The sequence below is a fragment of the Camellia sinensis genome, chromosome 4, assembly GCF_055761805.1.
Source record: "Camellia sinensis isolate YWXY chromosome 4, ASM5576180v1, whole genome shotgun sequence".
Classification (NCBI taxonomy): Eukaryota; Viridiplantae; Streptophyta; class Magnoliopsida; order Ericales; family Theaceae; genus Camellia; species Camellia sinensis.
Genome location: NC_138964.1, coordinates 107,584,905 through 107,608,428, shown reverse-complemented (window position 1 = coordinate 107,608,428; position 23,524 = coordinate 107,584,905). Strand labels below are relative to the sequence as shown.

Here is a 23,524-nt window from a genome sequence, read left to right as displayed (position 1 = left end):
ACTCTAGGCAATGGTAGCCGATAGGTCCATATGATATTTACAGCTTTCTCCAATTCATCCCGCATCCTTTCATTTTTCAGTGGTCTTCAGAGATTCACAAGTTTTCATTAAATAATAAAAATATACTCTATAATAAATCTATCATTTTTTGCTAAAAAATCAATCATGAAAGTTTGACATCTCATTAAAAATATTCTGATAGTTTCCAATGCACCATGGAAAATCAACACCAATAAACATCGCCAATTAATTGACCCAAGCCTTTAGAAATCAAATAACAAACAGAATTTTTCTTTCCCTTATTAGACAGTGATTGCTGTAAGCATACAAGAAATTGTGAAAGAACACTTGACTTCAGTAGTCAAAAGTAGCAATATAGAAAAGTGTGAAAGGTCAGAAGACCAATTAATCCATGTGCATTAACCCATTGGAAGTGAACTTCTATGAGTAGAATGAGAAGATTGAACACAGATTCAATGTGTAAACCAGATAGCCATCAATCACATAAATTGAAAATTGGTACACAAGAAGAATAGTTGTTACCAAGGAATATATAGAGAAGTCACGGGTTCACCAAGACTAACAGGAGAAACTCCATGAATTTGTAATTAGATATGGCATAAGGCACCAAAAGAAGAAGATCATAGCATTGCAGAAGCAACTAGAACTTCAATCCGATCCATCAATGCACAGGCATCAAATGGAAATGAGAATTACAAACCATACTAGGAAACAAAAAGAACATGAAGCAACGTTGCTCAAGACTGCTAAGACAACTAGTACTTTATATCAAATGGCTGATGAATGTTTATCCAGTCAGAATTCAGAACCAAGATGTTCAGGGAAAAAAAAAAAAGAAAAAAAAGAAGCAACTGAAATGAGAAATTAGAGGGAAAATGGAGCAACCTGGAAAAAAAATAAAAAAACACTGAAAACTAACCTTCTATATCGATTAAGCACAAAGACAATCAAAGGACTGAAGTCCTTGAACACAGTCCCTCCCCATTCTCTGGTGGTGATGTCTTTGATTAGACGAATGTAGTTGTCATCTTGCCACACCAATTCATTTTCACCATCATAATTCTCATCATCATCGTCCTTCTTGACATTTTTTATAGTAATCTTGTCGAAGAATTGACCCAAGCTGAAACCCCACCCACCAGAATCTGCGGGCCAATCAGGATCATCCTCCTCCACAACAAGTGGATAATCAGGCAAAAGCTTCTGCATTTTCTTCCTCCTCTTGACAGGGTCTACTTCCTCTTCGACATCCGGATTCATATAAATCACTTCTCTGTTTGACCTCATTTTTATGGTGTTTGGAACCCTGTTTTTGTGGGGGGGTTTTTTTTTTTTAGCCTATTTTCTTGTTCAAGGTGGCTTGATTGTAACCGAGCTGCCCATTCCTTTGTAGCTTGAGGGCATTTCCTAGTTTAAAAAAAAAAGAAAAGAAAAGTGGCTTGATTGGTAGAAATCTCCGTGTCAACAATTTTTGGAGTAAAAGAAACAGCAACCCCAAAACAAATGCTTCCATTCTCTGCAACACTAAAGTTGACTACTTCTCTTAATTTTCAAGATTTTCTTGCATAATCATAATATTAATAACTACTGCCATTGCCAGAATACTGTTGATTCCCATCTATTAAATCCATGTAATTTGTTGGTTTTCTTGTGCAAGGTAGGAACGCTGGATTTGGTTGTTTGTAACATATCTTAAGGTCAAGTGGCAACTAAATTTGGTTGCTGAATGAAGCATTGTGATTGGTTTGGATCCCTATTTGCTGTTCTGGGACATTCCTTGTTGAATGCCCTTATGCTGTACTCTGTTGGTTGTAGAGGACTCATGGCTCATATTCATTGTATTTTGAGACTGAAAGAATATCCTGAGATACTACTAACATGGTTTACTAACTAGATATTCACATTCTTACAGTTTTCAAAGGAAAAAACAAATATATGAATGTTTGTTTTCCTTTTTTCCCCATTCCAGTAGTAACTAGAGAATTAATAATTAAAATCCAGAAAATATATGTGCCCAAATTGTATGCCTGGAGGTGATAGGAAAAGATTTGAAATGCTTTTTTCTAAGTCTCAACCTGTTAATGGAATCCCAGTTCTCATGTATTATAAAAGAGGCATACCATTATTCACCTATTGTCATTGACAGAAAACAAAAAAAACCTAGTTCACTGAATTTTCTAGCACTCCATGATGTTATTACACACTTCCTATATGTAAATGAATCTTTAAGTTTGATCATTGCAGTTAACATAATTTGCTCTTAACATAATGAATTACCTATCTCTTTATAAACAGAGAGCATGAATTATTTGTATGTAAGTTTGATATGCTGATTGTTATATTTGTATTGCCATAACTGTTTACTTTATGTGGATATCCTTAGATAGAACATATATCCCTGAGTTAACTTATGATTCCAATTGCAGATCCAAGCCAGATCTATTCCGCCACTTTTGGAAGGCAAAAATGTTCTTGGAGCTGCAAGGACATGTTCTGGAAAGACCCTTGCTTTTCTGATATCTGCTGTGGAGTTGTTACATCAAATCTGAACGGGGTTAATTGTCAACTGCCCAACTAGGAAACTTGCCATACAGGTAAATATTCTGGTTTTTATTTTATTTTATTTTTTTTACATATCAATATCAATCTTTTTCCCAAGATAGCCTATGATGTGATTCCAATTATTAATCCTACATTATAATCCTCTCAATTACAACTCTTTTTGTGATAATTTGTACTTTCTAAACAAGCAAATTGAAAAGACAAAATCATTATTGAATAAAGCCATCCCTATTTTATACTTCTTTCTGCAAAGATAATAAATCTAGAAGGTTAATATTGATTATAGAAGTATTTTTCCTTCATCATTTCAACTCTTTCTCAATCTTAAAGCGCATTTAGAATATTATTTTTGGGTAGTTACTTCTTGTTGTCTGTGTTAGATCATCTTCTAAGCTCTTCTCAAGAATTATTTTTCATCATTTTCTACTAATTTTGGAAATCGTGTTTTACCTTCCATTGATTTTAATTCCATTTGGTTTGAATCGTTAAGAAAAGAAAGATAATCCACTTCATCTTTTCTAATGACACTTCTTTTGTTTTGGGGGTCTTGTTGCTTTCTATATATATACATCTTCCAAATTAGTTGCATTCAATTATAATGGATTGTCATTTGTTCTAAGTAACGACCTGGACTAATCTTCCACTGAAATTATGAAGACACATGCAATGGCAAAGGACCTTCTTAATCATCATTCACAGACTCTTGGCATGGTTATTGGTGGTGCAGCTCATAGGGGAGACGCAGAGCGTATTGTGAAAGGAGTAAATCTGTTAGTAGCAACCCCTGGCGGACTTCTTGACCACCTACAGAACACTAAGGGATTCATATATAAAAATCTAAAGGTATTTTTATTCACTCATACATGTCTTCAATTTCTTCTATGCTCACCAATTATGTTTGCACAAACTTTATGTGGGACTTATGTAAAATGTACCTCCAACTGAACTTTCTTGGTTGTTTTGTTACATATTCTAATGTAGTTAGTTGTGTTCTTATCCCATGAATTTAAGTTGAAAGTTTAATTGAAATCAAGGTTGTTAAATTTATGTTCTGTCATTATTTGTTAAAGTGATTTCATATTGCACGTACTGTGGAGATGAATAACTATTGCAGGCTTTCTTGTATGATACTCACCAAGCTAATGCATTCGGGATGTTATTCAACAGCCTGTGCATGTATGCATTTAGCTTCACTTAATTTTCTTGTTTATTCTTGATCCTCAACCTCAGCAAGTCAGTAAATTTTATGTATACAAATGTCTAGAACTACTTACTCAGTTTGTTATGATAGAATTGAATCTGATATTTTAAATGACTTGCAGCAATTCGACTTGGTCAGAGGTCATTGATCATCTATCTAGATCTGTTTCTTTATTGAAATGGTAGTGATGGTTAATTGGAATAATTAAGTTTGATAATTGCCTTTAGTTGCTTGTTTTGGAAATGAGAAGGAATGGAAGGAAGCAAGAAAATTGGTTTCCAACCTTTACAAGTATAAAGATGCAAAATCTGGCTTTTGTTGGCACCGTATCATTTGTTTTTGGTAAAATAGCGAAAATGGAATTCAGAAAACAGTGAGCTAAAATTGGTAATTTGGGCATCAATACTGATTTAGATTTAATATGTTCACAATAAATTTTGATTTCCTCAATCTCCCACTCAAGTTTATAGAACCTTAATAATTTCTAGTTTATTTTGCTTTGGTATTCAGAATATATGCTTACTAATGGATGATCTACATGTTGTTGGTGCATGTTTGTCTTTCAAAGAACAAACGTACCTATCCTATTTTCCATTAATGTAATCATGCTTCAGGGAGCAGCAAACAGAAACGTAGCTGCCACTAATATGAATCTAGCAAGTAGCCGTTCTCATGGTGTGTTTACATGCATCATTGAAAGTAAGGTGAGCAGTCTTGTTGTTTTTGTTATTTCAGTGGCTTTTATTTGGGTGTTTAAATTCTAATCGGTGGTTCATGTTTAGTGGGAATCCCAAGGGGTAACTCGTCTCCTGTTCGCTCGACTTAATCTTGTAGATTTAGCAGGTTCTGAAAGGTAACATCATTGAATAAAGTTTGCTGAATAATTAGAAAGTGGAGCCCTCCTGTTTGATAACAGGATTAAATCATGTACCTAAAATTTTATCAACTAATTTATTATCTTTTTTTGTTTTTGTTTTTATCACAGGCAGAAGAGTTCTAGTGCTAAAGGTGAACGTTTGAAGGAAGCTACTAATATCAAGTCTCTTTCAACATTAGGGTTTGTTCTCCCTCCTTTTCTTGTCTTGAGCCTCATTTTGCTTCCCTCTTCAACATGATTTTTCTTGGTTTAATTATGCTAACTAATTTGGAAACATTTACATAGGATCAGGAGGAGATTGGTAGATAATAATATAAAGTGTCTTTCTTGCTATGTGGCAAAGAGGCAACCTCTAAAATTTTTGTAGGAGTTGGAATTAGAGCTATCCTAGGCAAAAATTAGTGCTAAGTGCTAACTTTATAATTGTTATTATGGAGTAATAAAATCAGTTTAATTCATGCAGGTATGAGCTGCTATCTTATTTTATTGGGTGGGACTATTTTATCCATAGTTATGATCCAATATATACTCTTTCTACTGATGTTGTTTCAAGCTTGGTTGCTCTAAGAAGGGAAACTTCTGAAGACCAAATCCAAGATACTAGGAATTTTCTAATATAAAGATATGGGTGGCACAAGCCGGGTGTTGATGCAATTGAAGCAATCCATGATGGTATACTCGCAGGAAGATATTTGGGTAAATTTTTTACCGTTTAGAACTTAAAAATAGTTTTTTTTTTTTTTTTGGGGGGGGGGGATGATTTAGAGCTTTTTGGACGGTTTTGAAGTTGAGGACAGTTTTTAATGTTTAGAAACATAGTTTTTGGATGGATTGTAATGCACAGACAATTTTTGGATGTTAAAAACTTATAAATAGTTTTTTTGATGCTTGAAATAATATTTTGGTGGTTGATTGATACTTATATATATATATATATGTTTATGAAACTTGTTTGTAATATTTTTTTAGATTGTACAACACAGGTAGAATAGAACGTGTTGAAAAAAAAAAAACACAATCTACAACGGGCAGAATAGGCCGTTGTATTAAATATTTAATGACTAGCAATGAGTGTTGTAGTTTGTCTCTTGAATTAACGGCGTTCAAAAGTAGTCGTAGAAAAATTAAACATTACATGTAAGATGCGCTGTTAAAAGTTTTAATGGCATACTATGGCATGCTGTTGAAAGTGAATGACTTTCCATGATTGGTCATAATATGGCTTTACCTTGCGCGTCGTAGAATCATTTCCACGACGTGCATTTGGTGCCGTAAAAATCCTTTTTTGTTGTAGTGATGAAAGATTTGGGGCCGGTAAAATAAATATTTGGTATGAAGATTGTTCGTGATTGAAGGAAGGGGCTAATTTGATTGTCTCAAGAAAGCTACATTGAGAAGGTTCTTGAGAGGTTTAACATGAATAAAGTAAAGCCGGTTGGTTGTCCACTTGTAGGTTATTTCAAGCTTATTTCAAATCAATATCCTACAAGTGAAAAAGACAAAGAAGAGATGCTGAAAATTCCTTATGCTTCAACGGTTGGTTCTTTGATGTATGCCATGGTTTGTACAAGGTCGAATATTGCTCATGCCGTTGGTGTAGTGAGTCGTTTTCTCTCTAATCCCCGGTAAAGAACAATGGCCAGCAGTGAAATAGATTCTAAGGTATCTTCGAGGGATTTTGAAGGTGTGTTTGTGTTTTGGGAATGGTAAGCCGATGCTTGATGGGTTCACAAATCCCTACATGGCCGGTGATGTTGACTCTAGGAAATCTACTTCGGGATATTTAATGACTTTTGAAAGGGAGCTGTGGCATGGCAATCTAAATTGCAAAAATGTGTTGCTCTTTCAACTACAAAAGTTGAATTTATTGCCATTGCAGAAGCTTGCAAGGAAGAGTTATGGTTGAAGAAATTTTTGCAAGAATTGGGTTTGAAGCAAGAAATGTATGTGTTTTATTGTAATAGTCAAAATGCTATTCATTTGAGTAAAAAAATCAACTTTTTATTCAAGATCGAAATACATTGATGTGAGATACCATTAGATTCGTGATGTGTTAGATTTAAAATTGTTACAACTCGAAAAGGTTTCCACGAATGATAATATTTTGGATAAATTGACTAAGACTTTGTCAAGGGACGAACATTTGAAGTGTCAAACTTTGGCAGATGTGGCAAAGCATTTGCACTTTCATTTTTGAGCCTAACACCTTGAACCCAGAAAGCAAGTGACCATGGCTGTTCCATTTCTTCCGTTTGTGCTTAAAAATCTCAACTCCTTGATCCAAAATGAGGTGGGATTGCTCTGTCGAGTAAACATGGAGATGAAAAAGCTTTCAAGCACTCTCTCCACCATCCAGGCTGTCCTTGAAGATGCAGAGCAAAAGCAACTGCAAGACAAAGCTATACAGAATTGGTTGAAAGAGCTCAATGATGCAGCCTACGAGGCAGATGACATCTTGGATGAGTGCGCAACCGAAGCCCTCCGATGTGAATTAAAAGGCCAAGGTTATGGTTCTCTCAAGAAGGTAAGCACTTCTTTGTTAACTTGTTATCCTGTTCAGAATCTTCTGTTTCGTCACAAAATAGGGAACACAATAAAAGAGATTACACAGAAGATAGATACAATTGCTGCTAATCGTAGTAAATTTCACTTGACCGAGGGAGTTGTGGTGGTGACACGAGTTGAATATGATGTAAGCCATGAAACCAACTCCGTTATCACTGAACCACAACTCTACGGAAGAGATGAAGATAAAGAAAAGATTGTCAAATTTCTGGTCGAGGATGTATGTGATGTTGAGGATGTTTCTGTGTATCCTATACTTGGTATAGGCGGTCTTGGAAAGACAACCCTCGCGCAAATGGCCTTCAATGATGAGAGGGTCAAACCCCACTTCGATCCTAAAATTTGGGTTTATGTTTCTCAAGATTTTGATGTGAAAAGGGTGATCAAAGCAACAATAGAATCTGCAAATGAAAAAGCTTGTGAGGCAGTTGACCTAGACCCACTGCAGAGAAAGCTTCACGACATGCTGAATGGGAAAAGATACCTGATTGTATTAGATGATGTGTGGGACGAAGATCCAGACAAGTGGGATGCGTTGAAGTATTCACTAGCATGTGGATCAAAAGGTGCTTCCGTTATCGTCACTACTCGTGTTGATAAGGTTGCATCAATCATGGGAACTATTTCACCTCATCGCTTGTCAGTTTTATCCAAAGAAGATTGTTGGTTGTTGTTCAGGCAACGAGCCTTTGGACTTGGAAATGAAGAATGCCCAAACATTGTTGCCATTGGGAAGGAGATAGTGAAGAAGTGCGGGGGTGTGCCTTTAGCTGCGAAGTCCCTCAGAGGGCTAATGCGCTTCAAAAGTGAGGAAAAAGAGTGGCTTCATGTTAAGGAAAGTGAAATTTGGAAATTACCCCAGGACAAAAATTCCATCTTGCCTGCCTTAAGATTAAGTTACTCTTATCTTCCATTGGAATCAAGACAATGTTTTGCTTATTGTGCCGTTTTCCCAAAGGGTTCTAAAATTCAAAAGAGAGACCTAATTCATCTTTGGATGGTTAATGGCTATATTTTGATGCAAAGGAGGATGGGAACCGAAAGATATTGGTGATCAGATTTGGAATGAATTATGTTTGATATCTTTTTTCCAAGAGGTGAAGGACTACATAAGTGATATATGTTTTGAGATGCATGATCTTGTGCACGATCTTGCCCAATCAATTACGAAGGGTGAATGTCAAATGATCGAGTTTAACAATTCAAGTAATATATACAACGGCATGTAACATTGGTTGTCGGGCTTAAGGAAAATTTTCATAACACATTTCACAAAGTTGTATCCTTACGGACATTACGACTACGACGTTCAAATTACTTCTTAGTAGATGACTTATTTTTGTGTGGTTTCAGAAAGTTTGGTTCACTGCGAGCTTTTGATGCATGGGGCAGAGTGAAAGAGTTGCCACCTTCAATTGGCAACTCAAAACATCTGAGGTATTTGAACCTTTCGTATTCTCGTTTCAAGCAACTTCTTGATTCAATTTGTAATCTCTTGAATTTGCAAACATTAATTCTAGAATACTGTGTCGAACTTGAGAGATTGCCCCAGAACATGATGTACCTGAGAAGTCTACGACATCTTTTTCTGTCAGGGTGTCTGTTAATTGAGATGCCCCAAAAAATTGGGCAGCTGACTAACCTGAAGACATTAAATGAATTTGTTGTGGGTATGAGCACTGATTGTAGTCTCCTAGCTGAATTGAAATGCTTAAACCTTCAAGGAGAACTTTGTATCTGGCACCTTAAGAGAGTGAGAAATCCGATGGATGCAAAAGAAGCCAATTTAGTGGGAATGCAAAATCTTAGTCAGTTGAATCTAAATTGGACATATGATTTGGCTGAATGTGAATCACAGGAAAATATTAAATCTAAGCTAGTACTTGAAGCCCTTCAACCTCATCCAAACCTAAAGAAGTTGGCCGTAAGCAGGTACAAAGGTACTCAATTCCCGCTCTAGATGAGGGGTTCACATCTTCAAAATGTAGTTAATATCCAGCTCTCCAGGTGCGGCAACTGTTGGAAATGGTTATAAATTCTGGGTAAAACCAGAATTTTATCCTAAGTTCGGTCTATTTTTTAGGTGGGCCCCGTGTGTCGATTTTCATGGGTCAAAGTGGTAACGCGTTCTATGCCGCGTTGTGATTCACGTGGTATATTTGGTTGCTCAAAACCATTACCGAGTGAATGGGAAATTGAAGCCAAAGTGTGCACCATGGAAATGGAGTTTTGGCAGAAATTTCTTAAAGGTTTGAATAAGGCTTGTCCCACATTGATTTGGTGGGAGGTTTTGAAAGGGTTTATAAGGCATGAGGTTGATACTTGGGGTGTGTCCCAAGGGGTACCCAAGTGTTTTAAAGGGAGAGGTTATGGGCAAAATGGGCTAGACCCATTGGACTAAAAAAACCACCACGCCCGGGCGGGCTGGGCTGGGCTGGGCTTGGGCGCGGGTGCGTGGTGTGTGGTTGGGTTGGGCTTGTCCGGCCCAATACTAATCTTTTTGGGTCAAAAACATTTGAATTTAATTTTATTTTTGGTAAAATAAAATTCAGAATTCAAATTAAACTGGTTTGGTTTTTCTGTACATCCAAACAGGGCCCTTCCCGTATTAAACCGGAAATAATCTGATCCGGATTTACTGTACACCCAAACAAGGCCCTTCCCGTTTTTGTTATCTGTTTGAATTGCAACCCAACAGATTCAAATCTGTTTAAATTCAAAACCAACAGGTATCATACCTGTTCAATTCAAAAACCTAGAGCCACCATTCCATCTATAAATAGGACAGCCCTCATTTGGATTTTGATAACTCTAATTTTCGTCCTTCATAGTTCTGCAAACATCCTCTTCATTTTGCTGCATTATTTTCTTGTCAGAGAGAGTATAAACACTTTGTGTGTTCGTTAGACAAACAATTTGTAGTGCTGCTATTGTTTGTAGTAGATCATTTTATCCTGGGAGATAGACGTCCACATTCTGAAAGCACCGTAGAGAGGACGAATCTGTCTTAAGGACACAATGTCAAACACTGGACTTGATCAGATTATAATTCGAAGAAATTAAATCAAGTAAGTTATTTAATTAATTTTTGTGTTATTGTTATTTATTTAAATCAGATTTTAATTTTGTTTTTGTAACAAAATAAAATTTGTTTTTATTTATTTATTTATTATTTCAAGTTTGATTTTTGTAATCAAACAAATTCTCTCATTTTCTTTATTTCTTTAAATTCTAGTTGTTGTTTTGTACACAATAGAATTAAATCTTTTAAATACAGTGAAAAAGAAAACCAACAATCTTAAGACAGACTCCTTTTTGGTATCTTCATTGTATTTAATTTTCTGTGTTTTCAAACTAATATTCTGGTTGGAAAAACAAATAGTGATTTATGCTATTTGACAGATAGTAGTAATATACTGTCTCTTTTATTTGACAACTAGTAGTAATATACTTGTGTCATTAACAATTGCAGAATATTATTTGGTGTTACAGAAAATTATTTTGGTATTTTATTTTTCTAGTTTTAGTAACAAGGAAAATAAAATTATATTATTTTCTAGTTTTAGTAACAAAGAAAATAAAATTATTTTGTGTTTTAATTTATTTTCTGATTTTGGTAACTAGAAAATTATTTTGTGTTTGTTCTGATTTTTGTAATCAAATAGTTTTGTGGTATTTTATTTTCTACTTTCAGTAACAAGGAAAATAAAATTACAGTATTTTCTAGTTTTAGTAACAAGAAAAATAAAATGATTTTGTGTTATAATTTATTTTCTGGTTTAAGTAACTAGAAAATTAATTTGTGGTTCGGTTTTCTGATTTTTGTAATCAGATATTATTTTGGTATTTTATTTTACTAGTTTTAGTAACAAGGAATATAAAATTATTTTGTATTGTAATTTATTTTCTGGGTTTAGTAACTATAAAATTAATTTTGTTAATCAATCATGTAACTTTGTGACTCGGTCACAATCTGTTAATTTTGTAAGTAACTTATGGTTTCGTTTGGTAGATCACTTATTTTTGAACCCTTTGTGAAAAGGTGTTAATTATTTTGACTTTATCACAGTTCATCGTGAGTATACATGGAAGAATTTGTTTCTAGAGTAAAATATTAGTTTTTCAAACTAATTTTATTTTTATTACAATGTGGATTCATAGTCTTGAATTGTTTCTGCACTTGAGTCGGAAAATATATATATATATATATATATTCACAAGAACATTTTAATGCATATTTAATTTGTTTATTTATGTACAAATCAAACTTATTAAATGAAGGTATGTTTTGTCATTTTGAAGTTTAAAGTTTAAATGCGTTGGATTTTATTTATGAGTTGAGAATCCTTTTATTTCATGATGCAAGTGATGGGATCGTGCATGATTAATTTATTTTGTTAATTCATTATTTTTAGTTGATGCGTTTGATATGCATGTATGATATCAACTCAAGTTATTTCTTCACAATAATTTCAAGTGATTTGGAATGATAAATTGTTATGTCGACTTTGGACATAAGCAGGTTAATTTGAATATTACTAATCAATTTTGAATGGGTGTTTAAATACCAGAGAAATTTAAACATGAAGATGTATGTAATTATATCGGTCCGTTTAATTGGGAAGTAATTTAAGAAATCTTTTATGTTGATTATTGAATTATGTGACATGAGATGTCATTAATAATTATTTTACTTGCGTAGTAGAATTTGTTAAACCATGAACCATTTTATTAATATGGGTGTGTATCTCTTGCATTAGTTGAGATAATTTAATTTTCTTCTGTCACAAATATTTTTATGACAGTGACATTTATTTGTTATTGAGTTGCAAGAATGTATACAATCAAATGGGTTTTTGAATTGTTTGATTCTTAGGCAAAATTTTTTATGAGGATATGATTTTGTCAAAACATTAATTCTGACTTGAGTAGTCATAATTATTTTGGTTTTTTCTTGAATTTGTTTTAAAATTCATTGATTTATATTAGAAGTGATAGGGGTGGTGAATATGATGCACCATTAAATGTATTTTGTGCACAACATGACATTATTCACCAAACTACAGCACCCATGTTACTAAGTTCAGACTTACCACAGAACTTGTGGGGGAAAGCAATATTGTCTGCTAATTATGTTCTTAATAGAATATCCCACAAGAAAACCAACAACACTCCTTATGAATTGTGGAAAGGTCGACCGCCTTCCTACAAATACTTAAAAGTGTAGGGGTGTTTGGCAAAAGTTGAAGTTCCTGTTCCTAAAAAGACTAAGATTGGACCAAAAACAGTAGACTGTGTGTTTATTGGTTATGCTCAGAACAGTAGTGCATATCGGTTTCTGACTTATAAATCAGAAATACCTGATATAAATGTGAACACTATTATAGAGTTAAGGAATGCTGTGTTTTTTGAACATGTCTTTCCTTACAAGAAAGGACAGGAATCAAGTTCAGGGAAAAGAACTTATGATTGTACACAAAGTCAAGAGACTAATGACAATCAAACACAAGAGACTAGTAATAGTCTCGACCAACAGGATTTAACTGATGATGAACCAAGACGAAGTAAGAGAGCGAGAACATCAAAATCCTTTGGTCCAGATTTTCTGACATACCTGTTAGAAAATGAACCTCAAAGCTTTAAGGCAGCAATGACAGGTCCTGAAGCACCTTTGTGGAAAGAGGCTGTTAATAATGAAATTGAATCCATTATGCAAAATCATGGGAATTGGTGGATCTTCCACCAGGTTCTAAACCTCTTGGATATAAATGGATATTCAAGAGAAAAATGAAAGCAGATGGTTCAATTGACAAGTATAAAGCACGACTTGTAGTTAAAGGTTACAGACAAAAGAAAGGTCTGGACTTTTTTGACACATATTCCCTTGTGACAAGAATAACATTCATTCACATGCTTATTTCTATAGTAGCGTTGTTTAATTTAGAAATACATCAAATGGATGTTAAGACAGCTTTCTTAAAAGGTGATCTAAATGCAGTGATCTATATGGAGCAACCCGAAGGGTTTGTAGTGTCGGGGCAAGAAAAGAAAGTTTGTCGACTTGTAAAATCCCTTTATGGATTAAAACAAGCACCTAAGCAATGGCATGAAAAATTTGATCATGCAATGCTTACTAATGGGTTTCAGATAAACGAATGTGACAAATGTGTCTATGTTAAAAACACTGACCAAGGATATGTCATAGTTTGTCTTTATGTGGATGACATGCTTATCATTGGAAGCAGTCAAAACATGATCAAATCAACTAAGCAAATGCTTAACAAAAGATTTGATATGAAAGATATGGGGGTCGCAGATGTTATATTAGGAATGAAAATTACTAAAACATCTGACGGATATGCATTATCTCAATCTCATTATATTGAGAAAATTCTTGATAAATTTATCAAGGATAATTTGAATTTAGCTAGAACACCTGTAGATATCAGTCTTTATTTATCGAAAAATAAAGGTGATGCAGTGTCTCAGTTAAAATACTCCCAAATCATTGGAAGCCTAATGTACCTAATGAATATTACTCGTCCTGATATAGCTTATGCTATCAATAAATTGAGTAGGTACACTAGTAACCCCGGAGAAGACCATTAGAAAGCGATCATTCGGGTTCTTAGATATCTAAGATTCACCCGTGATCATGGTTTGAACTTTACTCGATATCCAGCAGTACTTGAAGGTTATTGTGATGCAAATTGGATATCGGATACTAAAGATTCAAAATCCACAAGTGGATATGTCTTTACTCTAGGAGGCGCTGCTGTTTCTTGGAAATCCACGAAACTAACATGCATCGCACGATCCACAATGGAATCCGAGTTCATTGCTTTGGACAAAGCAGGAGAAGAAGCAGAATGGCTTCGTCACTTCTTAGAAGACATACCAATGTGGCCAAAACCTATGCCAGCTATTTGCATTCATTGTGATAGTCAATCTACAATAGGCAGGGCACAAAATCACATGTATAACGGTAAGTCACGACATATTCGCCGTCGACATAATACCGTAAGGCAATTGTTGTCAAACGGAATAATCTCAATAGATTATATAAAATCTAAAGAGAATATTGCGGATCCATTAACAAAAGGTTTGACAAAAGAGTTAGTGTATAGTTCATCGAAGGGGATGGGATTAAAGCCTATTACATAAGAGTCGTCATAATGGTAACCCTACTTATATGACTGGAGATCCCAAGAACTAAGTTCAAAGGAACAACTAAGTTATGTATGGCTCGCCAGAAATCACCAAGGGATTAAAATTTCCTACCCATTCCTATGGTGAGAGTGATATCTGCAACATATGTTGTCTGCAGGGGTATAAGGATAAGCTTTGCTTTTAATGATTACTTATATCTTGATTAAGGCATAAAATCAAGATGAGTATAAGGAGATACTCACAATAAGAATCACCTATATGAGTGTTGAACTGGGGCCGGTTCTATGAGAATGAAGTGGCTAAATTCTCTAGAAACACTTATGAAAACCAGGTGCGTTCAAGGCCAAAATGAACACAATAGTGAGAACCACGATGTGTTAGAAGATATTTTGTATGAAATCTATTGTCTTGGCTTACACAAACGGCTGAACAATTCAAGGTATCGCATCCATTGGTTAGCCAGTAAGTCCGATAGGTTATCACTAGGGAAGGTTCAAGGCCGAAAACTACCTATCCTGATGCAAGATATTTTCGACTTATACTCTTTTGATGAATCTGCATATTGTTGCATTTCCGTTGTCATCAAATTCCATTCATGTGGAGGATTGTTGGAAATGGTTATAAATTCTGGGTAAAACCAGAATTTTATCCTAAGTTCGGTCTATTTTTTAGGTGGGCCCCGTGTGTCAATTTTCACGGGTCAAAGTGGTAACGCGTTCTATGCCGCGTTGTGATTCACGTGGTATATTTGGTTGCTCAAAACCATTACCGAGTGAATGGGAAATTGAAGCCAAAGTGTGCACCATAGAAATGGAGTTTTGGTGGAAATTTCTTAAAGGTTTGAATAAGGCTTGTCCCACATTGATTTGGTGGGAGGTTTTGAAAGGGTTTATAAGGCATGAGTTTGGTACTTGGGGTGTGTCCCAAGGGGTACCCAAGTGTTTTAGAGGGAGAGGTTATGGGCAAAATGGGCTAGACCCATTGGACCAAAAAAACCACCACACGCGCGCGCGCGCCGCCGCCGCCGCCGCCCGTCCGGTTGGGCGGGCGGGCAGGCTGGGCTGGGCTTGGGCACGGGTGCGTGGTGTGTGGTTGGGTTGGGCTTGTCCGGCCCAATACTAATCTTTTTGGGTCAAAAACATTTGAATTTAATTTTATTTTTGGTAAAATAAAATTCAGAATTCAAATTAAACTGGTTTGGTTTTTCTGTACATCCAAACAGGGCCCTTCCCGTATTAAACCGGAAATAATCTGATCCGGATTTATTGTACACCCAAACAAGGCCCTTCCCGTTTTTGTTATCTGCTTGAATTGTAACCCAACAGATTCAAATCTGTTTAAATTCAAAACCAACAGGTATCATACCTGTTCAATTCAAAAACCTAGAGCCACCATTCCATCTATAAATAGGACAGCCCTCATTTGGATTTTGATAACTCTAATTTTCGTCCTTCATAATTCTGCAAACATCCTCTTCATTTTGCTGCATTATTTTATTGTCAGAGAGAGTATAAACACTTTGTGTGTTCGTTAGACAAACAATTTGTAGTGCTGCTATTGTTTGTAGTAGATCATTTTATCCTGGGAGATAGACGTCCACATTCTGAAAGCACCGTAGAGAGGACGAATCTGTCTTAAGGACACAGTGTCAAACACTGGACTTGATTAGATTATAATTCGAAGAAATTAAATCAAGTAAGTTATTTAATTAATTTTTGTGTTATTGTTATTTATTTAAATCAGATTTTAATTTTGTTTTTGTAACAAAATAAAATTGTTTTTATTTATTTATTTATTATTTCAAGTTTGATTTTTGTAATCAAACAAATTCTCTCATTTTCTTTATTTCTTTAAATTCTAGTTGTTGTTTTGTACACAATAGAATTAAATCTTTTAAATACAGTGAAAAAGAAAACCAACAACAACTGCTTACAACTTCCACCAGTTAGACAACTACCTTTACTACAAAGTCTTAAAATTGATGAAATGGAAGAAGTAGTGGAGTGTATTGAAAACGAATATCCTGGCGGTGGAGGATTCCCATCTTTGGAAGAATGTCGTCCACAAAGACGACCACAAATCGGTCTAAGAACTCCCGGAAAATCCGGTTCATCAAGTCCATAAAGACTGCCGGTGCATTGGTAAGCCCGAATGGCATCACCAGAAACTCGTAATGGCCATACCGCGTACGGAATGCCGTTTTCGGAATATCCTCTTCCCTGACCCTCAACTGGTGGTAACCCGATCTCAAGTCTATCTTAGAGAAACAACGGGAACCCTTCAACTGGTCAAACAAATCATCTATACGGGGCATAGGATACTTATTCTTAACCGTAGCCCGATTCAACTTCCGGTAGTCAATACACAATCTCAAGGCACCATCTTTCTTTTTAACAAAGAGGGCCGGCGCACCCCACGGCGAAACACTAGGGCGAACAAAGCCCTTATCGAGCAATTCCTGGAGCTGAACTTTCAACTCAACCAACTCTGCTGGAGCAAAACGGTAAGGTGCCATAGAAATCGGCGCCGTGCCGGGCACTAAATCAATAGAGAACTCTATCTCTCGGTGAGGTGGCAAACTAACAAGATCTTCGGGAAAGACATCCGAATACTCACAAACCACCCTCGGCAACACAATCTGGGTCTCATCACACTCACTACTCTCAAAGCTAGCAAGTAGACCACTAAGCTCACTTCGCCTTCGCGAATCATACCCCGGTGGCAAAACACTACCCACCCGGTCTCCCAAGAAATGGAACCACTCCCCGCTCAAGGTACATAACGTAACCCTCTGGCGGTAGCAATCGATAACAGCCCGGTATGACGATAGCCAGTCCATACCCAAAATAACATCAAAACCCTTCATAGGCATGACAACAAACGGAAAAGGAAGCCTATAGTCGGCGACCTCTATATCACATCCTCTAACACCCTGTTTCAGGATCAACTCACCACCCAAAGGCGATACCACACAAATAGGAGATGCTAACTGTGCTAACTCCAATTCCAAAACAGATGCAAATGCAGCAGATACAAAAGAATGAGATGCACCCGTGTCTATCAACACATTAGCAACCGAGTTGCAAAACAGAAAAGTACCTCTTACTACTGATGGAGCTGGTACTAAATCCTGCGCGGTAACAGCATACACGCGCCCCGTAGGCCCCTGGTCTACCTGCTCACCTCTCGGAGCAAAAGACTGCTGCACAGACTGGGATGACGAAGCTCCCGGATTGGCCCTCGAGGCCTGCACAGACTGAGCTGGCTGAAAACCCTGCGTCTGCCTAGAACCAGACGTCCCCGAAGTGGCACTCAACTGCGGGCAAAACCTCTTCAGGTGCCCAGGCTATCCACACTGATAACAAGACAAGGGCTGCCCCCTACCCAAACTCTGACTCTGCGGTCTAGCTGAAGAAGAAGCAGCTCTCTGACCCCCACCCTTCTGCGGGCAAACAGAAACCTTGTGACCCAACTGGCCACACTTGTAACAGGTGAAATCCCCCTGCCCACCTCTCCCGGAGCCTGCACTCGGCACTGGAAAGGTCGATCTAGCAACACCACCCTGCGACTGCTGAGGGTTAGAACCCCTCTGCCTCCTGCCATCACCCTGACCATCTTGGCTCCTCTTGGAGCCTCTCTGCGCCTCATCCTCCTCCTGCATCATGAGCTCCATATGAGCTGCAGCGTCCACTAGGTGTCTATACTCTCGGATGTAAGACCCACCAACCCTCAACTTGAGGCCCCGCCTCAACTTCCGCTCAAACTCATAGCAACGGCGTTCCTCAAACGCCACCAGTTCAGGTGCAAACCTGGACAGACTAGTAAAGGTAGCCTCAAACTCGGCCACTGACAAGTCCTGCTGATTAAGCCGGCTAAACTGATCCCTCAGCTTCTCCCTAGCTGCTGCAGACAAAAACCTCTCCTGAAAAGCATTTACAAACGCCTCCCAAGTACCACCAACACGAGCCTTCTCGTACTTCCACCACTGACCCGCATCTCCCTTCAGTTGGAAGGATGCCAAGGTCACTTTCAGTGCTCCATCTTCGATGCCAAGCATCTCGAACGTCTTACTCATTTGCTCTAGCCACTCATCAGCCTTCAGTGGCTCCTTCGGATCCCCGATAAACTCATCCGGATTAGACCGGAAGAACTCCCTCTTCAAGAAAGAAGGCCCTGCCTCAGCGGCCTGATTCCCAGCTCTAAGAATACCCAAAGCTCCAGCTATCTCTCTGGCCAAGGCACCCATGGCCTGCTGACCCACTGGCTCGGCCACATTGGCCTGACCAACTCCCTCCTGCACTGCCGGAACCTCACCCTGTAACGGTACTTCCTGCCTTGCAGGTCTACCACGCCTAGCACCTCTTCCTCGTCCTGACATCCTAATAAAGGTAACACAAAACATTAGCACACTCATAATTGTGCCGAAACTAAACACTCCCGTCCTAATGCATGGACAACTGTAATTCACTCCACGTAAGCACATAAACACATAAGCACTTACGAATTTCATTTCCGGATAATGATAGTCCCGAGGCGTTACTAGAGTTCCGGTTAGAAATAGCATTGATCAAGTGCTTTTCCAACAAGACTCCCAGAAACCCAAGGATCCAATCAACATTCTAGAAATTAAATCCCATACCCACATAGTCACATAAGCATGTTATCAAGTAAGCACATAGCATATGATACTACATCTAAGTCTCTATCAAGCGAGACAAACCCATTGTGATCCTAATCACTTCCCACGTACCCAAAGTATTCGAACCCGGTACGCTCTGATACCAAGTTGTAACGCCCTCAAAATAATAGCATTAAACCCCTTAAATAAGACATGCGTTGATATTCAAAAGTTCCACATTCTTCTATTCATGAGAGTTTCATTACAAAAAGTATTACATGTTAACAACAAAAGCAAATGCCCTACAGGCTTACAGCTTTCCAAGTTAACACTTGGTTACAACAAAAGAGTACTAACTCATACACATTAAGCCCTTGGCTTGTATTTACATGTAATACATCAAAAAGTAAAACGACAACATTATGTCCGCCTCTAGCCTCCCAAGCTATGTCCTTGGAGGTGGCATGCTTCCTGTACCTGAAAATAATATTCCCATATAGGGTGAGCCACAGCCCAGTAGAAATACACTAAACCAACCATGAACATTGACTAAAACATTAGCAATTGATAGATGGCCAACACTGATACATTCACATAAATTACACATTTATGCCATACGACTTATGAGTCCAAGTTACCTTTCATTTTCTCTTTTTCAACAGGTAGGCATATAAGCTCTACCCACATTCTCAACAGATATGTATAACAACAATATCCACATTCTCAGATAAGCAAATAAGCTATATCCACATTCTACAACAGATATGTATAACAACAATATCCACAGATAAGCATATAAGCTATATCCACACTTCACAAAGATAAGCATATGAGCTCTATCTTCACTTCTCTAGACAAGCATATGAGCTGTATCTACGGAGTTCATCCCCTATCTTCTCCCAACACTATCCGGTTTAGATGTACATCCCCTATCTTCCCCTAAACCGCGGAGTACATCCCCCATCTCCTCCTCTACACATAACGTATACAAACACATTGGTTCTATATACCATCACACAATTCATACAGATAATGTATTCTATCTCAACCGTCAAATTCCATGACACATTCCATTGATTAGTTTCAGTTTGCCTAATCATCATGCATTGTCTACAACAATCACGACTATCCTCCACCGATAGCCCAAAGCAATTATTTCTAAACAGAAAATAAATGCACAATGGATATTTAATCAACATTTCATTTCCTCATTCTTCTCAATTAATTATCCCAATTAATTAAACAATGTAATTAGGCCAATTCCCATAATTAACATTTCAACCCTTAGGTCCCATTTTCATCAATAATTCAACATTCTTTCCATTTCTCTATGCCAAACATGCATCTAGGTTTATTATAAATAAAATCCCAACTTTTGTAAAATAGCACAAAAGCCCCAAACTTTCACAAAATTACCAAACCAACTCCAACATCTCAAAATACTAAAATTTAAAGACAAAATCCATAGAGAGGAGTAGGATATCCCTACCTCAAATTCGGAGCCCCAAAGAAGAAGATGACAAAACCCAACGTGCTCCAAAACCCGAAATTTTCAGATTAAAATGAAGCCCTCGACGATCAACAACTTTTTTGTAAAGGCCAAAGATGAGCAAATCACTCCTACTAGATCAAAACCTAGAGAGAAGGTAGAGTTCTAGAGTGAGAGGCTCAACAATGGTGTTTTTGGAAAAGTAAGAGAGAGAAGAGAAAGTAAAAAGTGATTTGAAAAAGTCACAATTTCGGGTCTTAAACCCAGTCTCCCGCTCGAGCGTAAAACACCCCGCTCGAGCGGCCAAACTCCCGCTCGAGCGCCAAATGCACTCTCCCAGCACTTTTACAGAGCCAGGTCTCCGCTCGAGCTTCCAACTTCCCGCTCGAGCGGAACTCACACAACCCCGCTCGAGCGGCCAATCCCACGCTCGAGCGTCCAACACTGCACAGGAAATACTGGATGGGTGTATTCCCCGCTCGAGCGCCCAAACCCCCGCTCGAGCGGACAGGCCAAAATCTGGGCAACTAGTTTTGGTTTCCAAACTCAACCAACCAGCAACAAACCTGCCCAACACATCCTATAACTCAAAATACAGAGTAAAGAGGGATGTAAACAAGATAATAAACAACTACCAACATCCACGGACACATGTCCGGATCACTGTACAACAAGGGTAAACCCGGGATCGCTATAGATTGAGTATTGTTGTGAGCTTAAAGTGTTGCCTGCAGACATTGCAAGCCTTGTGACATTGAAGTCATTGAAGATCAAAGACTGTCCAAAGCTCGAGTCTTTGCCAGAGGAAGGGCTACGAGGCCTTGAATTTCTCCAATCGTTGCACATTATCGACTGCCGTGAATTGGAAAGGCGATGTGAGAAGGGAAAGGGGGAGGATTGGTATAAGATTGCGCACATACCAGAAATCACTGTTAAGGTATATGATTCTTCTTTTGCTCATTGTATTACTAGTTGGTTTACACTATATTAAATAAATAGCCAAGGGGAAACCCATTTATAAATAAATAATTTTAAAAAAAAAAAATTCACCAAATAATAAATTAACATTCACCTTAATTTGTTCAGTATCTAAATTTGAATTTGTATATTTTCTCCAAAAATGATTGAGATTTCAACAATAAGGCTCCGTTTGTTTTGTTATAAAATATTTTTCATGTAAGGTAATTTTGTCCAAAAAAAAAATTTATTTTTATTTTTGGATGTTTGGTTATCACTAAAATATTTTCTCCAACAAAAATATTAATAAAGAATTAATTATAGAGTAAACTTTAAAAAGAAAAAAAAAACACAGAAAGATAATATTCATATATATAATTTTCGTATAAGATTAAAAATAAATGATGTGACGACAATACTCTTACAATTATGAATTATAATAATGAAAATTTTGTTTTTAATGAGTGGATATAAATGTAATATACCATTATATATAGATTTTTTGTATACAAATTATGTTTGTATATCATTATTCAAGGGATAAAAGATAGTTTTAGTCCCTCAACCTTCCATTTTGTCATTTTGGTCTTCAAAGTTGTCAATTTGAGTCAATTTAGTTATATCTCTAACGTTTGTGTACATTGATAACGGGAAAAATATTTTATCTTTTGGTAAAAGATAACTTTGGTCCTTAAAGTATCCATTTCTTGTCATATTAGTCTCTCAACTATTAAATTTTGTCATTTCGGTTCTCAAAGTTATTAATTTAAGCTATAACCAAATTGACAACTTTGATAACTAAAATGACAAAATTTAAAACTTGAGGGACTAGAATGACAATAAACGAATATTTTAGGGACCAAAACTATATTTTATTCATATTCCTATTATCAATGTAGACTCACGTTAGACCTATGACTAATTGACTCAAATTGACAATTTTAAGGACCAAAATGACAAAATTAAAACTTAAGGGATTAAAATAAAAAACATCGCATATTTTAGGGACTAAATTGTCTTTTATCCTTATTCAAGAATAAAAGAAGACGAGGATTGAATATAACAAAAATAATAACCCCAAACCTTAACTTTGAACCTTAATTTTGATCAATTGCTCAACTATATATATATAGGTATATATATACATATATGTATTTAGAGAGAGAAAGAGAACAAAAATATTCAATGTGTATGAAAATAATGAGGTTTGATATATATACATCAAATAGTATTAATCATGATATTTTATGGCCAAATAAACCTATCCTAAGACATTGGGTGTAATCATGCACTAGGACTTGTGTGATGAATAGTACCTCTCATGACAAACATTTGTCATAAAATTGATCAGGCCTGACATGTTTTGCATGATTCATAATTTGAACTTCAATTTTCATTGTCAATCACAATTACTGGTTTAAAATAGTTACATATTTTCTTTGAATTGTTTTTTGTGTTTTTTAAAGAAAGCTTGCCCAAAGAAAATTTTCAAATTCAAGTGTATCTGAACTACTTGAAATGAAAGAATTCATCTAATGGTTGGTTTATTTAGTTCTAAACCTGGTCTTATAATAGCAAAATCGGAGCTAAATGTTCTTCCATGCTCCTTTCCATCAATATGGCCGACTACTTCTTTAGCTTTTTTTATAGCTCTCATCGTCTTACCTATGTTTCATCAATGATGCATACATACATAATTTGTGAGAACAATCATTACGAAATGGTGGTCAGCAGCTAGTTCATATACAAGCAGGACAAATTAATGTAACAAATTATTTGAAGAAGGAAAATAATTTGTTTTTTTGAACCTGATTATGTTTGAAGAACATAAATCATTTATTTATTTTTAACCTGACCTATCTAAGATGGTCTATTCGGATTGGTTTGCTTCAAAATGGCCATAAATGTCTAAAGTTTACTTTCTATACTGCTGATGGTATGAATTTGTGGTTACCTATGATAGGACAAGTACACCCAGGAACTTGAGAGCTCATTGAGTCCTCCATGATTCAGAGATTGTACGTTTCATCTTTTATAAGTTTTTGTTTTCTTTTGTTTTTGTGT

The 23,524-nt window shown here is 36.5% G+C and overlaps 2 pseudogenes; one reads left to right on the top strand and one right to left on the bottom strand.

Annotated features, from left to right (window-relative positions):
* Positions 1-784: 784 nt before the first annotated feature.
* LOC145823955 (thioredoxin-like fold domain-containing protein MRL7L, chloroplastic pseudogene) lies at positions 785-1,308 on the bottom strand (annotated as a pseudogene).
* A 5,550-nt stretch (positions 1,309-6,858) lies between these two features.
* LOC145823954 (putative disease resistance protein RGA1) lies at positions 6,859-23,468 on the top strand (annotated as a pseudogene).
* The last annotated feature ends 56 nt before the right edge of the window (positions 23,469-23,524 follow it).